Here is a 14,760-nt window from a genome sequence, read left to right on the forward strand (position 1 = left end):
CAACTTTACAAAAAAAAACCAAGTAACCCAATTAAAAAATGGGCAAAAGAGCTAAGTAGGTAATTCTGTATGGAAGATATACAAATGTCCAACAGCCATATGAAAAAATGCTCAACATCACTCAGCATCTGGGAAATGCAAATCAAAACTACAGTGAGATACCATCTCACCCCAGTTAGGATGGCTAAAATCCAAAAGACTCTGAACAATAAATGCTGGCAAGGTTGTGGAGAAAAAGGAACTCTCATTCATTGTTGGTGGGACTGCAAAATGGTGCAGCCTCTATGGAAAATGCTATGGAAGTTCCTCAAACAATTGCAGATAGATCTGCCATAGGATCCAGCTATCCCACTGCTGGGAATATACCCAGAGCAGTGGAAAGCTTCAAGTCGAAGGTATACCTGTTCCCCAATGTTCATCGCAGCACTCTTTACAATAGCTAAGAGTTGGAACCAGCCCAAATGTCCATCATCGGATGAGTGGATAAAGAAATTGTTGTATATCTACACAATGGAATACTACTCAGCTATAAGAACGAATGAAATACTGCCATTTGCAACAACATGGATGGACCTTGTGAGAATTATATTAAGTGAAATGAGTCAGGCACAGAAAAAGAAATGCCATATGTTCTCACTTATTGGTAGGAGCTAAAAATAAATAAATAAGTTCACATGTACACACACAAAAAAACCGGGGAGTGGGGAAGAAGACTTAACAACTACAACTCCTTGAAGTTGGTACTACAAGCAAACAGAAAGGACATTGTTGGGTGGGGTGAGAGCGGGGAGGGAGGGGGGTTTCGGTAATGGGCCACAATAACCAACCTCATTGTATATCGATAAAATAAAATTAGGAAAAATAAATAAATTAGAAATACCATTAAAAAAAAATTTTTAAAAAGGATAGAGAATAACAAATGCTGGTGAGGGTGTGGAGAGAAGGGAATGCTCCTACACTGTTGGTGGGTGTGTAAATTAGTACAACCACTATGGGAAACAGTATGGAGTTTCCTCAAACTACAGATAGATATTTCATATGATCTAGCAATCACACTTCTGGGTATATACCCCAGGGGAATGGAAATCACCATGTGAAAGGAGTGCCTGCACTCCCATGTCCATCGCAGCTCTTTTTACGACAGCCAAGATATGGAAACTACCGAGATGTCCATCTATGGATGACTGGATAAGCAAAATGTGGTATATATACACCATGGAATATGGCTCTGCCATAAAAAAAAAAAAATGAAATTCTCCCAATAGCAACAACATGGACAAGCTTGGCAAATCTTATGGTGAGTGAAATAAGCAAAGCAGAGACAGATAAAAAGTGGATGTTCTCACACGTAAGTGGGAGCTAAGAGAGAAAGAAGGAAAGAAAGAAAGACTATAGAAGTGTGTTGGAGTTGCAGAGGGAGACAGTATATCTAGGGATACAAAGTGAAGTTAGGAAAAGGTGGATGGGGAGGGAGGTTGGGGACGATTGGTTGGGGGGCATGTGGTACAATTGCAATTTGTAGGACCAGCCTGTAGCTCACTTGGGAGAGTGTGGTGCTGATAGCACCAAGGCCACAGGTTCTGATCCCTATATAAGAATGGCTGGTCAGCTCACTTGGGAGAGTGTGATGCTACAACACCAAGTCAAGGGTTAAGATCCTCTTACCGGTCATCTTTTAAAACAAATAAGCAAACAAATGCAAAACAATTGCAATTTGTGGTAATGGGCATGCTGGCTGTATGGATCTGGCTTTCACATCTTGAGCATGAGGTGTGACAGTCAGCTTTTTATCTCATGAATATTCATAATCAATAAAAAGAAATCCCCCCACCCCAAACTCACAAACGTACAGTTCTTCCCCCCCCCCCAACAAAAGCTAGACCAAACACTATGCTGCCTTGAAGAAACTCACCTCACCCATCAAGATACATGCACAGCAATAGTGAAGGGTTGGAAAAACACAGACCTTGCAAATGTAAAATATAGTCCCACAGCTCAAAGTAGCCTTATGTTAGGCTAAATAGACATTATTTATTTATTTTTAATCATGTTTAGTATTTTTAATTTTATTTTTTTATTTTATCAGTATGCAATGTCATTGATTTTCATGTCCCTTTACCAATTCCTTCTTTTCCTCCATCCCTCTCCACTTTCCCCCACATCAATAACACAGCTGTTCACTTTTCTTAGCAAACTCAAGAAATTTTTGTGATTGTTGTGTCATTGTTCCTCCAGCCCTCCATTTGTTCATATATTTATTTATCCATTTTAATTAGCTCCCATGTATAAGTGAGAACTTGAGGTATTTCTCTTCCTTTGACTGACTTATTTCACTTAATTTGATTTCCTCTAAGTCCATACATGTTGCTGCAAATGGTGTAGTTATACCACATTTTCCTTACCCATTCATCCAATGATGATAGGCTGGTTGCAACTCTTGGCTATTGTAAATAGTGCTGCAATAACGTGGGAGTACAGGTATCCCTTCAACATGATGATTTCCATTCCTCTGTGTATATTCCCAGCAGTGGAATAGTTGGATCATAGGGTAGATCTCTCTGTAATTGTTTGAGAAATCTCTGTACCATTTTCCATAAAAGCTACACCATTTTGCAGCCCCCCAACAGTGTAGGAGCATTCCTTTTTCTCTGAATCCTTACCAGCGTTTATCATTCTCAGTCTTTTAGATATTAGCCATCCTAAGTGGAGTGAGATGGTATCTCAGTTTAGTTTTGATTTGCATTTCCCAGATGCTGAATGATGTTGAGCATTTTGTCATGTGTCTGTTGGCCATTCATATACCTTTTTTTGAGAGATGTGTCTTCAGCTTCTTTTCTGATTTTTTATTGAGTTACTTGATTTTGTTGATAAGCTGTTTGCATTTCTGGTATATTCTGGATATTAATCCTTTGTCAGATGTATATTTTGCAAATATTTTCTCCCACTCTGTTGGTAATATTTTCATTCTGTTATTGCTTCTGTGGGTGTGCAGAAGCTTTTCAGTTTGATATTATCCCATTTGTTCACTTTTCCTTTGGTTGCCTGTGCTTTTGTAATCATATTCATAAAGTCTGTAGCCAATCATACTAACTGGAGTGTTTCCCCTATGTTTTTTTAAGGAGTTTTATTGTTTCAGGAAATATATTTAATTCTTTAATCCATTTTGAGTTGATTTTGGTATATGGTAAGAGATACAGGTCTAGTTTCATTCTCCTACATATGCATTTCCAATTTTCCCAGCACCATTTACTGAAGAGGCAGTCTCTTCACCAGTGTGTAGTCTTGGCGCCTTTGTCAGAGATCAGATGGCTGTAGGCGCACGGGTTGATGTCTAGATTCTCTATTCTGTTCCATTGGTCTGTGTGTCTGTTTTCATGCCAGTACCATACTGTTTTGGTTATTATTGCTTTGTAGCCTAGTTTAAAGTGAAGTAGTGATATGCCTCTGGCTTTATTTATTTAATTTTTGCCCAGTATTGCTTTGGCTACTCATGGTCTTTTGCTATTCCATATGAATGTCAGGATTGTTTCTTCCAATTCTGAGAAAAATGTCATTGTAGTTTTGACCTTGACGAGTACTGAGCTGAATGTTTAGATTGCTTTGTGTAGTATGGATATTTTAACAATGTTAATTCTTCCAATCTAAGAGCATGGGACATCTTCCCATCTTCTTATGACCTCTTTAGTTTCAGTCAGCAGTGTTTTGTCATCCTCATCATAGGGATTTTTCACATCCTTGGTTAAGCTGATTCTTCGGATTTTTTTTTTTTTTTTTTTTGTCACTATTGTAAATAGGCTAGCTTTCTTGATTTTCTGTTAGCTCATTTTTGGAGTATAGAAATGCTACTGTTTGGGGATGTTGATTTTGTATCCTGCCAAGTTGCAGAAATCGTTTATTAACTCTAAGAGGGTTTTTTTTTTTTTTTGTAGTCTTATGTTGTTCTATACATAGGATCATATCATCTGCAAACAGGGACAGTTTGACTTGATCTTTTTCAATCTGGATGCCCTTTATTTCTGTATCTTCCCTGGATTGCTCTGGCTAGTACTTCCAACACCATTTTAAATATGAGTTGCAACAGTGGGCATCCTTGTCTTGTTCTTGTTCTTACAGGAAAAGCTCTCAACACTTCCCCATTCAGGATGATATTGGCAGTGGGTTTTCATATATGGTTTTTAATTCTGTTGAGACTCTTTTCTCCTACACCCAATTCATAGAGAGCCTTCCTCATGAACCTGTATTCAATTTTGTAAAATGCTTTTTCAGCATTTATACAGAGGATTATGTGGCTTTTGTCTTTGAGTTTGTTGATGTGGTGTATCACATTTTTTTTCCTTTTTGTCTTTTTTCGTGACCGGTAACGGGATCGCAACCCTCAGTGTCGCGCCCGCACCGCGACCAGCAACGGGATCGCAACCCTCGGTGTCGCACCCGCACCGCACTCAACCAGTGAGTGGACCTGTCTGTATATGGGATCCAAACCCTCGGCAGGAGCGCTGCCGTGCTCCCAAGTGCCACACTCCACTGAGTGCGCCACTGGGCCGGCCCGTGTATCACATTTATTGATTTACATATGTTGAACCAACGTTGCTTCCCTGGGATGAATCCCACTTGATTATGGTGTATAATTTTATGTATGTGTTGCTGTATTCTATTAGCTAATGTTTTACTGAGGATTTTTGCATCTACATTCATCAAAGACATTGGCCTTCAGTTGCTTTTGTTGTTGTTGTTGTATCTTTGTGTGGTTCTGGTCTCAGGGTGATGTTTACCTCATAGAATAAGTTTGGGAGAATGGTCTCAGTTTCAATCTTTTGGAATAGTTTGTAGAGAAATGGTATTAATAGTTTTTTAAAGGTTTGGTAGAATTCTGTTGCAAAGGTTGTTGGGAGACTGCTGATAGCAGCTTCAATCTCTTTGTTATTTTTCTGTTTAGATTTTTTATGTCTTTCAGTCTCAGTAGTTTGTATGTCAAAAAAACATACATTTCTTCTAGATTTTCAAATCTGTTGGCATATAGTTGTTTATGGTAGTTTCTAATGATTCCTTATATTTCTGAGGTATCAGTTGTAATACCACCTTTTTCATTTTGAATTTTTATTTGTGTCTTCTCTCTTCTTTTTTTAGTTAGCCTTGCTAATGGTTTGTCAATTTTATTTGTCTTTTCAAAAAACAAACTTTTTGTTTCACTGATCTTTTGTATCATTTTTTTGGTGTCTATTTCATTTAGTTCTGCTCTGATCTTACTATTTCTTTCCACCAGCTAACTTTGGGTTTGGATTGTTCTTGTTTTTCTAATTCTTTAAGGTGAAGTGTTAGGTTGTTTACTTGCCATCTTTCCATTCTTTATCTTGTTTTTCTAATTCTTTAAGGTGAAGTGTTAGGTTGTTTACTTGCCATCTTTCCATTCTTTAACTAAGCATTTAATGTGATAAATTTCCCCCTTAGTACTGCTTTTGCAGTATCTGACAGTTTTTGGTATGAGGTGTCATTATTTGCAATAAATTTTTTGATTTCCTATTTAATTTCTTCTTGGACCCATATGTCATTGAGTACAATGTTGTTTAATTTCCATGAATTTGTAGTTTCCAGAGTTTTGTTTGTTATTGATTTCTAGTTTTAACCTGTTATGGTCTGAAAAAATATATGGAATAATTCCTTTTTTTTTTTTTAATTTGTGGAGACTTGATTTGTAACCTAACATGTAGTCTATCCTGGAGAATGTCCCATGTGCTGATGAATATTCTGAGTTTGTTGGGTGAAGTATTCTGTAGATATCTGCCAAGTCCAGTGGTCTAAAGTGTTGTTTAGATCTTGTGTTTCTCTGTTGATTCTTTCCCTAGGTGATCTGTTCAATGTTGAGAGTGGGGTGTTCAGGTCCTTTGTTATTGTGGTATTAGTGTCTATCTCTTTTTGTCTTTTTAAATTATTATTATTATTGTGTACAGACTATTTTATCTCATATAAGAATAGCAACTCCACCTCTTTTTTTGTTTGCATTTTGAGGGTATAACTTTTTCCATCCTTTCACTCTTAGTCTATGTGTGTCTTTAGAGGTGAGGTGGGTCTCTTGAAGGCAGTATATAGTTGGGTCCATTTTTAAATCCAATCAGTCAGTCTGTGTCTTTTGATTGGGGGATTCAATCCTTTTATGTTGAGTTATTATTGAAAGGTGTTGATTTACTCTTGGCGTTATACTGATTTTTATATGGATGTTTTAAATATCTTTTGTTCCTTTCTTTCTGACTTACTGTTTGTCTTTTGTGTTTGTTGGTTTCTTAGAATAGTTCATAAACTTTTTTCTCTCTTTATTATTAACATTTTATTTTACTGGTGGGTTTTGTTTTTTCTTAAGTATTCATGGTAGTGGTTGTTGTTTTTCAGGCACCAGACCCAGTACTTCCTTGAGAATTTCTAGTGAGGGTGGTCACGTGGTAGCGAACTCCCACAGTTTTTACTTGTTTGGGAAAAATATTATTTGTCCTTCATTTTGGAGGATAGCCTTGCTGGGTAAAGTATTCTTGGCTGGCAATTATTGTCTTTTAGTATTTTGAATACATCATCCCATTCTTTTCTGGCTGTTAGGGTTTCTGATGAAATGTCTGATGTTAGTCTGATAGGGATTCCCTTATAGGTGACCTGATGCTTCTCTCTAGTACTTTTAAGATTCTCTCTTTGTCTTTGAGTTTTGCCAATTTAACTATGGCATGTCTTAGAGAGGACCCTTTTGGTTAGAATATTTGGGGGGATCTTTGAGCCTCCTGATCTGAAAATCTGTTTCTCTCCCTATGCCCAGGAAATTTTCTGCCATTATTTCATAGAATATGTTTTTGATGTCATTTTCTTTTTCCTCCCCCTCTGGAATACTCATGATTTGGATATTTGAATGCTTAAGGTTGTCCGTTATCTTTCTTAAATTTTCTTCAAGTTTCTAAATTCTTTTTTCTTTTCTTTGTTTTCTTTTCCTTCTTCCTTCTTTCTTCCTTTTTCTTCTTCTTCTTTCTCCTTTCCTTCTCCTCCTCCTTTTTGTCTCCCTGTGTTATTTTGAACAAGCCATAGTGAAAGTCATATAAATTCTCACTTCTTGTTCTAGCCTGCTGGTTAAGCTCTTCGATGTGTTTTTTATTTCACTGAATGAATCCTTCAGCTCTACAAGCTCTGCTACATTCTTTTTCAGGGCATTGATTCCTTTGTACATTTCCTCTTTCAGGTCCTGTGTACTTTTCTCATTTCATTGCATTGTCTACGTCTTCTTGTACCTCATTTAGTGTCCTTAGAATTGCTGCTTGAAATTCCTTGTCATTTCAAAGACTTCCTGTTCTATAGGATCTAGAACTTGAGAGTTATTAGATGCCTTGGGTGGTTTCATACTTTCTTGGTTTTTTATATTTCTAGTATCTCTCTGTTGGTGTTTAGTTATTGTGTCAGAGGCTATCACAGTCTACTTATTCCACCCTGGTGTCTGCAGCAATATCAGGGAGTTCTTTGGAAACTCAGCTGCCTATTGCTGCCTTGGGACCCAGGTGTTGGTGGCTGGGGCCTCTCTCAGGGTTGGGAACCCAACTGTCATGACCTAGATTCCACATGGAGGATGCCAGGACTCATGGCCACTGACTTGGGGCCCAGGGGTCAGCAGCTTGGACCTCTCTCAGGCGTGATGAGTCTCCTGGCATGACCTGGATCCTGCACATAGGAAGGAATTCTGTTCTTCTTAAAAAGTTCTGCCTGCAGATCACAGGGCAACAGAGGTTATGGTGGAACCAGTCGGGCCTTCTGGAGCAGAGGGCAGGGAGCTGCGGAGACCTGCCAAAGATCAGGTTTCTAATACATGAAGTTTTGGGGTACACATTTGACCAATAGATATTAGTATTATTATTTGATTTTGTTTATAATCGTAAAACAATGATTGCATATATTAAAGAGTCACAGTGGGATGTTTTGATATATGTTTAAAATGTCAAATAATTAAATCCAGCTAATTTAGAAATCCACCACTTTACATATTATTTTTGTAGTGAAAACTTTAAAATCTACTCAACAATTGTGAAGTAAACAGGGTGTTATTTATGAGTTATTATTCTTGTCTTATTATCAATATTGTCTTATTGTAACTCTGTACACTTTTTCTTTCTTTCTTGATCGCTGGCCAGGACAGGGATGAAACCATGGACCTTGGTGTTACTGGCACCATACTCTAACCAAGTGGGGTAACTGGCCAGCTTTCCTCTTTGACTATCATCTTCCCTTTCTCCATTTATGTCCTCCTCCAGCCTCTAGTAACAATTATTCTACTCTCTGCTTCTATGAGTTTTTTAGATTCCACATATAAGTTAGACCATGCAGTATTTGTCTTTCTGTGAATGTCTTAGTTTACTTAGCATAATATCTTCCAGTTTAATCCACGTTGCCACAAATGACCAAATTTCTGCCTTTTCTAAGGCTGAGTAGAATTCCATTGTATATACATCACAGCTCCTTAATCTTGTACTTTCTTTGTGTCTTGTTGATATAAGATTCTAAATGTCCTTTCATGGGAAGAAATTTCTTCCATTCTGCAATTTTTTCCTTTTAAAACATCTTCTTTTTTTTAACTGCATTTGGCATATTTTCTACATTTAATTGTTTTGCTATGTTTGATTTTATTACTTATACGCCTATTGCTCATGCTTTATATTATTATTATTTATATGTTTGAAATTATTATATATGGTACCACTATCTTCCATATTTTTACTTAGTTTTAGTCATTTAAAAAAATTTTTATTGATAAACAATTGTACACATTTGTGAGTTACAATGTGATGTTTTGATACATGTATACATTGTATAATGATCAAATCAGACTAATTAGCATATTTATCACCTCAAACATTAATCATTTTATGTTGGGGGAATATTAAAAATTCTCTCTTCTAGCTATTTGAAATATACAATATTGTATTGTTCAGTATAGCCACCTATTGTTTGATAGAATACATGAACTTTTTCTTCATTCCTAGTTGTAATTTTGTATGTGTTCTCCAGCCTCTCCCCATCTTTCCTCTTCTGTGCCCTTCCTAGTCTCTAGTAAACATTGTTCTATTCACTACTTCTGTAATATCAATTTTTCAGATTCCACATATAAGTGTAAAAATGTGGTTTTTGCCTTTCTGTGGACTTGCCATAGTAGCATTCATGTTTATCCATGGTAGTGCAGATGACAGGATTTTATTCTTTTAAGGCTATAGAGTATCCAATTGTGTATAGAAATAACATTTTCTTTATTTATTCATCTATTGTTGGACATTTCAATTAATTCTGTATCTTGACTTTTGAGAATAATGCTGCAATAAACATGGGCGTGCAAATCCCACTACATATTGATTTTATTGTTTATGAATATATACCAAGTAGTGAAATTGCTGAATCATAGTAGCTTTCTTCTTCTTTTTTTTGGTGCCAATTTTTTTTTTTTTTCCTTTCTTTGTCTTTTTTCGTGTCCAGCAACGGATCGCAACCCTTAGTGTCACGCCCGTACCGGACCGGGACCGGCAACGGGATCACAATCCTTGGTGTCGCGCCCACACCTCGCTCAGCCAGTGAGCGGGAACCAGTCTGTATGTGGGATCCGAACCCTCGGCGGGAGCGCCGCCGCGCACTGTAGCAGTGCGCCACTGGGCCGGCCCTTGGTGCCAATTTTAAATACAGTTTTACTTAAGACATTGTATTTTCCACTTATAATACAGTGCTTATAAAATGCAGTATTATTTTCTTTTTTTGTGCATATGTTTATATTCAAGAATTGAGAATGCCCAGTAATTTAACTAAAGATGTTCAACTTTCAAATTGCCACAGAATTTACCACAAATTTGGTCCTTCAATGTTTTACTGTGTTGGACTGTGTAGGGTTAGAAATCCTGATTCTCATTTGATTTTAGTATAGGGCTTTTAGGTAAATGCATATATAGGGCAAAAGACCTCAGATAGGAGACCAAAGTCTAGAGATAGAGAGCAAAAGCCCAATTAATCAATTCTAATTAAATAATGTTGATTCTCATTTGATTTTTAGAATAGGGTTTTTAGGTAAAAACATATTGGAACAAAAGCCCTTGTTACGGGGGCCACAGCCTGCAGATAGGAGGCCACAGCACATCTAATCAACTCTAATCACTGCTTAGGTAAGGGATTGTATACTTTAATAATTTTAGAGCTAACAGGTGGTTGTCATACCAATACTTTTAAGAGATTTTAAGAATTGCTGAAGGAAAAGATGTGAAAAAAATATTTGTTAGGGGCAAGCAAGCTGTCTGTTGGGAGAAACTTTAGAGATAATTGTACTTAGATTTTATCATAAGAATGTAATGCCTGCTTAAGGAGAGGTTATGCTTTAGATAATGAGCCAGTTTGACCAATTTAGCTTTTCATTAATTGTGCTTTGGAACGTCACATTGTTAATTTTACTGATGTTACTGGTTTCCATTGCTTAAGCTATGCTTAGCCATAGATAACTTTTGTAAAACTGCCCATGTCCTTGTGTCCTTTTGTAATGATTGGATCAACTGAATTTTCTTGTTAAACTTCCTTGTCTTTACAATAAAATGCAAAAGCTAACTTTGAATGGGGGCTGTACCCATTGCTCTCTGGGATACAGTCCCTCTGGGCTTCTCAATGCATTCATGGTGCTCTGAGTAATTCTTTTTGCATCTCTGTTACACAGAGAGAAGTGTAACATTGGACAGTGCTACATCTATATTGGGGTTGGCTTAATTACCTCTTCAGTGGTGGACCCCGAGGAACTACCACCATAGGGAGGAGCTCCCCCACCAGGGAAGCCACCAAGCATTCCTCCTGGTATGCTTCCTGCTCTCTGGTATATCTTGGTAATCATGGGGTTGTAGACTTTGTCCAGCTGTATATTTGATCTCAAAGATTCCATCCTCAGAAAAATAATACATCATCAGGAATAGGAGGTGTCACCTCTTAAGTCAAAAATCAGCTAATTTCTTTCAGTTCCAAGCTTTTTGTCTAAGCCATAAGGAACAGCAGCAGCAGTTGCCTAGCTGATTATTCTAACTACATTGTGACCAAGTTCTTTCAGCATCTTCTGTAGCCTGGCACCAAGTCATTAAAGCAAGCTGGCACAATGACCACAGTATTGGTAACAGTCTCCCCAAGGCTGGATTCTGCAATTTCCTTCATCTTTGACAATACCATAGACAACACTTCTGGATAGAAACTTTTTGTCTCTCCCTTTCATTCTGCTTGGATTTGGGCCTTTCTGCATTATTCACCACCATCAGTGCCAGTACTTCATATCAGACTGGACAATGGCATCATCAAATCTATGTCCAATCAGATGCTAGGCATCAAAAACTGTCTTGGTGGGGTTCGTTGCAACTCGATTCTTTGCTGCATCACCTATCAATTTTTTTGATGTCAGCAACATAGCCTGAGGTGGTTCCCCTAATCTTTAAGCAGTTATCTCTACTTTGCCATTCTGGAAGATATCCACACGTGAGTAGGTGGTACCAAAGATCAATGCCAACTTCAGCTCACTTAGGCATATTTGCCTGTGTCTAAGCCCATCTCAGCTGGCAAAAAAAAAAAAAAAAAAAAAAAAAAAAAAAAAAAAACACATGAACTGCCACCAAAGCTGCCACCGTGTTCAATGGGAGATAGTTTTATTCTTAATGTTTTGAGAAATGTCCGTACTGTTTTTAATAATGGTTGTACTAATCTACATTCCAATAAGCAGTATAAAAGATCTCACCACATCCCTGCCAACAGTTATTTTTTGTCTTTTTTATAATAGCCATTCTAATTAAAGTGAAGTGGCATTGTGATTTTAATTTGCACTTCCCTGATGATCACTCGCATGATGTTTAGCATTTTTCATATACCCGATGATCACTCGCATATCTTTTTACCCCCAGAAATTTCTATTGAGGACTTTTGCTCATTTTTAACCTGACTGTTGTACTATTGAGCTGAGTTTCTCATATTTTTTTTGGCTATTAACCATTTGTCAAATATACACTTTGCAAACATTTTCTCCCATTCTGTTGGTTGTCTCTTCACCTGCTGAATGTTTACCCTGATGTTCAGAAGCTTTCTAGTTTGATATAATCCCTTTATCTATTTTTGCTTTTGTTTCCTGTGTTTTGGATATCTTATTCAAAAAATCCTTGACCAGTTCAATGTCATGACACATTTTTCTATGTTTTCTTCTACTAGTTATGAGTCGGAAGTTTTACATTAAAGTCTTTAATCATTTTGAATTTATTTTTGTATATTGCGACAGTAAGTGTCCAGTTTTGTTTTTCTGCATGTGAATAATTTCTCCAGCACCATTTATGAAAGATATTATTTTCAAAGTATGCATTTTTATGGCCTTCGTAAAAAATCAGTTGGCTGTAGATGTGTGGATTTATTTCTTGGCTCTATATTTGTAGTCTCTGTGTCTGTTTTTGTATCAGTACCATTCTGTTCTGTTACTATAGTTTTGTAGTATATTTTGAAGTCAGGTATTGTGATGCCTTCAGCTTTGGGGTTTATTTTCTTCTGCAAGATTACTTTGGCTGTTGGTGGTCTTTCATATTTTCACATAAATTTTAGAATTTAAAAAATATTTCTGTGAAGAATGTCATTGGTATTTTGATAGAGATTGCATTTTAGTTGCAGATCACTTTGAGCAGTATGAACATTTTAACAATATTAACTTATCCAATTTGTGAACACAAGAAATCTTTTGATTTATTCATAGCCTCTTTATTTGATGAATGTTTTATAGTTTTTGTGTATAGATCTTTCTCCTACTGGTTGTTTATTCCTAGGTATATAATATTTTGTAGCTATTGTAAATAGGATGGTTTCTTAAATTGCTTTTTTAGATAGTGCACTACTAGACTATTAGAACTCTAATTTTTGTTTATTAATTATGTATCCTGCAACTTTGCTGAATTTGTTTATTAGTTCTAAGTTGTTTTTTGCAAAGTCTTTCATGTTATCTACATATGAGATTATACAATCTTGCAAAAATTTTAAAATTATCTTTCTTCCAATTTGGATGCCTGTAGTTTTCCATTTTCTTATGCATTTATTGATTTTGTTATCAACACCAATCTTGCAAATGAATTTGGAAGAATTTTCGTTATCTCAAATTTTCTGTGGTAGTTTGAGAAAAATTGGTATTAGTTATTTTTTTAAATCATCGGTAGAATTCAGCAGTAAAGCCATTAGGTCCTAGAATTTTCTTTGATGACAGCCTTTTTAATACTGATTAAATTTATTATTACTCATTATGAATCTGGTCAGATTTTTTATCTCTTCATAATTTGATCTTAGTAGGCTTTTGTGCCCAGCTATTTGTTTATTTCTTCTAAGTTATCAGATTTTTGTAAGTGTAGGTGTTCACAGTATTGTCTTATGTTTCATTGTATGTGTGTGGCATCATTTGTAATGCCAGCGTTATCTTTTATTTATTTGAATCTGTTCTTATTTCTCTTTGTCTGACTAAAGGTTTGTAAATTTTATTGATTTTTTCAAAAAAACAACTTTTATTGGCCTTTTGTATTTTTTTGTCTCTATTTTGTCTGCTCTCATCTTTTTTTTTTCTTTCATTAACTACAGGTTTTATTCGTTCTTGTTTTTCTAGTTCCTTAGGTGCTACATTAGGTTGTTCATTTGACCTTTTTAATTTTTTTAAAAAGTTTTTATCGAATTAAAACTGATTATACATGTTTTGGGCTTCAACATTGAGATATGTTGATCAAATCATTATTACTAGCATATGTATTGTTACAAATTGTAATTATTCTTTATGTCCCTTGTCCAATCTCTCCCCATCCCCCTCTTAGCAATTACACTAGATTTTTTTCTCTCCTTCTGAAATAATGGTTACTCTGTTGATTTGTTGCCTAGATGATCTGTCCAATGCTGAGAGGTGTGGTCAGGTCTCCCAATATTATCATAGAGCAGATGCTTCTTCAGTCACTCTGAAATGGGTGTCTGGTCCCCTTCTTCATGCCTCAGGTCTGCAGGCAGGCCCCAAGGTGCTGACATGGTGTGCCTGGCTGTGGGAGTAGGGGTCTAGTGTCCGACTCAATGCCTCATGTCCCCTGGTGGGCCCCAAGGTGCTGGTGTTGTGCCTGGGCCCAAACTAATTTTTGTCTTTTGCTTTCTTCTTAAATGGGGAAGCAGTACGTAAGCTTTGTGGTTGAGCTAAGTTGCTATTTTGCTGCCTTTTCCCTAGGGAAGACTTTTTGTGCAGCTGAGGGTTTAATGGCTGACCTTATAGGTACTTCCAGGTCTCCAGAGACCTGATACACTTGGGTTGTGTAGAAACTCTGATCTGGGCCTAAGATTTTTCATCAAACTGCACCCACGCAATTCTTTTTTTTTTTTTCATTAAATTTTTATTTTGTCAATATACAATGTATATGATTATTATGGCCCATCACCGACACCTCCCTCCCTCCTCCCTCTCTCCCCTCCCCCCCAAGAATGTCCTTTCCGTTTGCTTGTTGTAACAACTTCATAAAAGTATGGTGGTTATATCTTCTTCCCCACCCGCCCCTGGGTTTGTGTGTGTATGTGGGTGAATTAATTTGTTTATTTTTTAGCTCCCACCAATGAGTGAGAACATGTGGTATTTGTTTTTCTCTGCCTGACTTGTTTCACTCAATATTATTCTCTCAAGTTCCATCCATGTTGTTGCAAACGGCAGTATTTCATTCGATTTTATAGCTGAGTAGTATTCCATTGTGTAGACATACCACATTT

The 14,760-nt window shown here is 36.7% G+C and overlaps 1 pseudogene; it reads right to left on the reverse strand.

Moving 5' to 3' along the window:
- Positions 1 to 10,975: 10,975 nt before the first annotated feature.
- LOC103607805 lies at positions 10,976 to 11,896 on the reverse strand (annotated as a pseudogene).
- Between the last annotated feature and the right edge of the window lie 2,864 nt (positions 11,897 to 14,760).

The sequence above is a fragment of the Galeopterus variegatus genome, unplaced genomic scaffold, assembly GCF_000696425.1.
Source record: "Galeopterus variegatus unplaced genomic scaffold, G_variegatus-3.0.2 Scaffold7725, whole genome shotgun sequence".
In the NCBI taxonomy this organism is placed as follows: domain Eukaryota; kingdom Metazoa; phylum Chordata; class Mammalia; order Dermoptera; family Cynocephalidae; genus Galeopterus; species Galeopterus variegatus.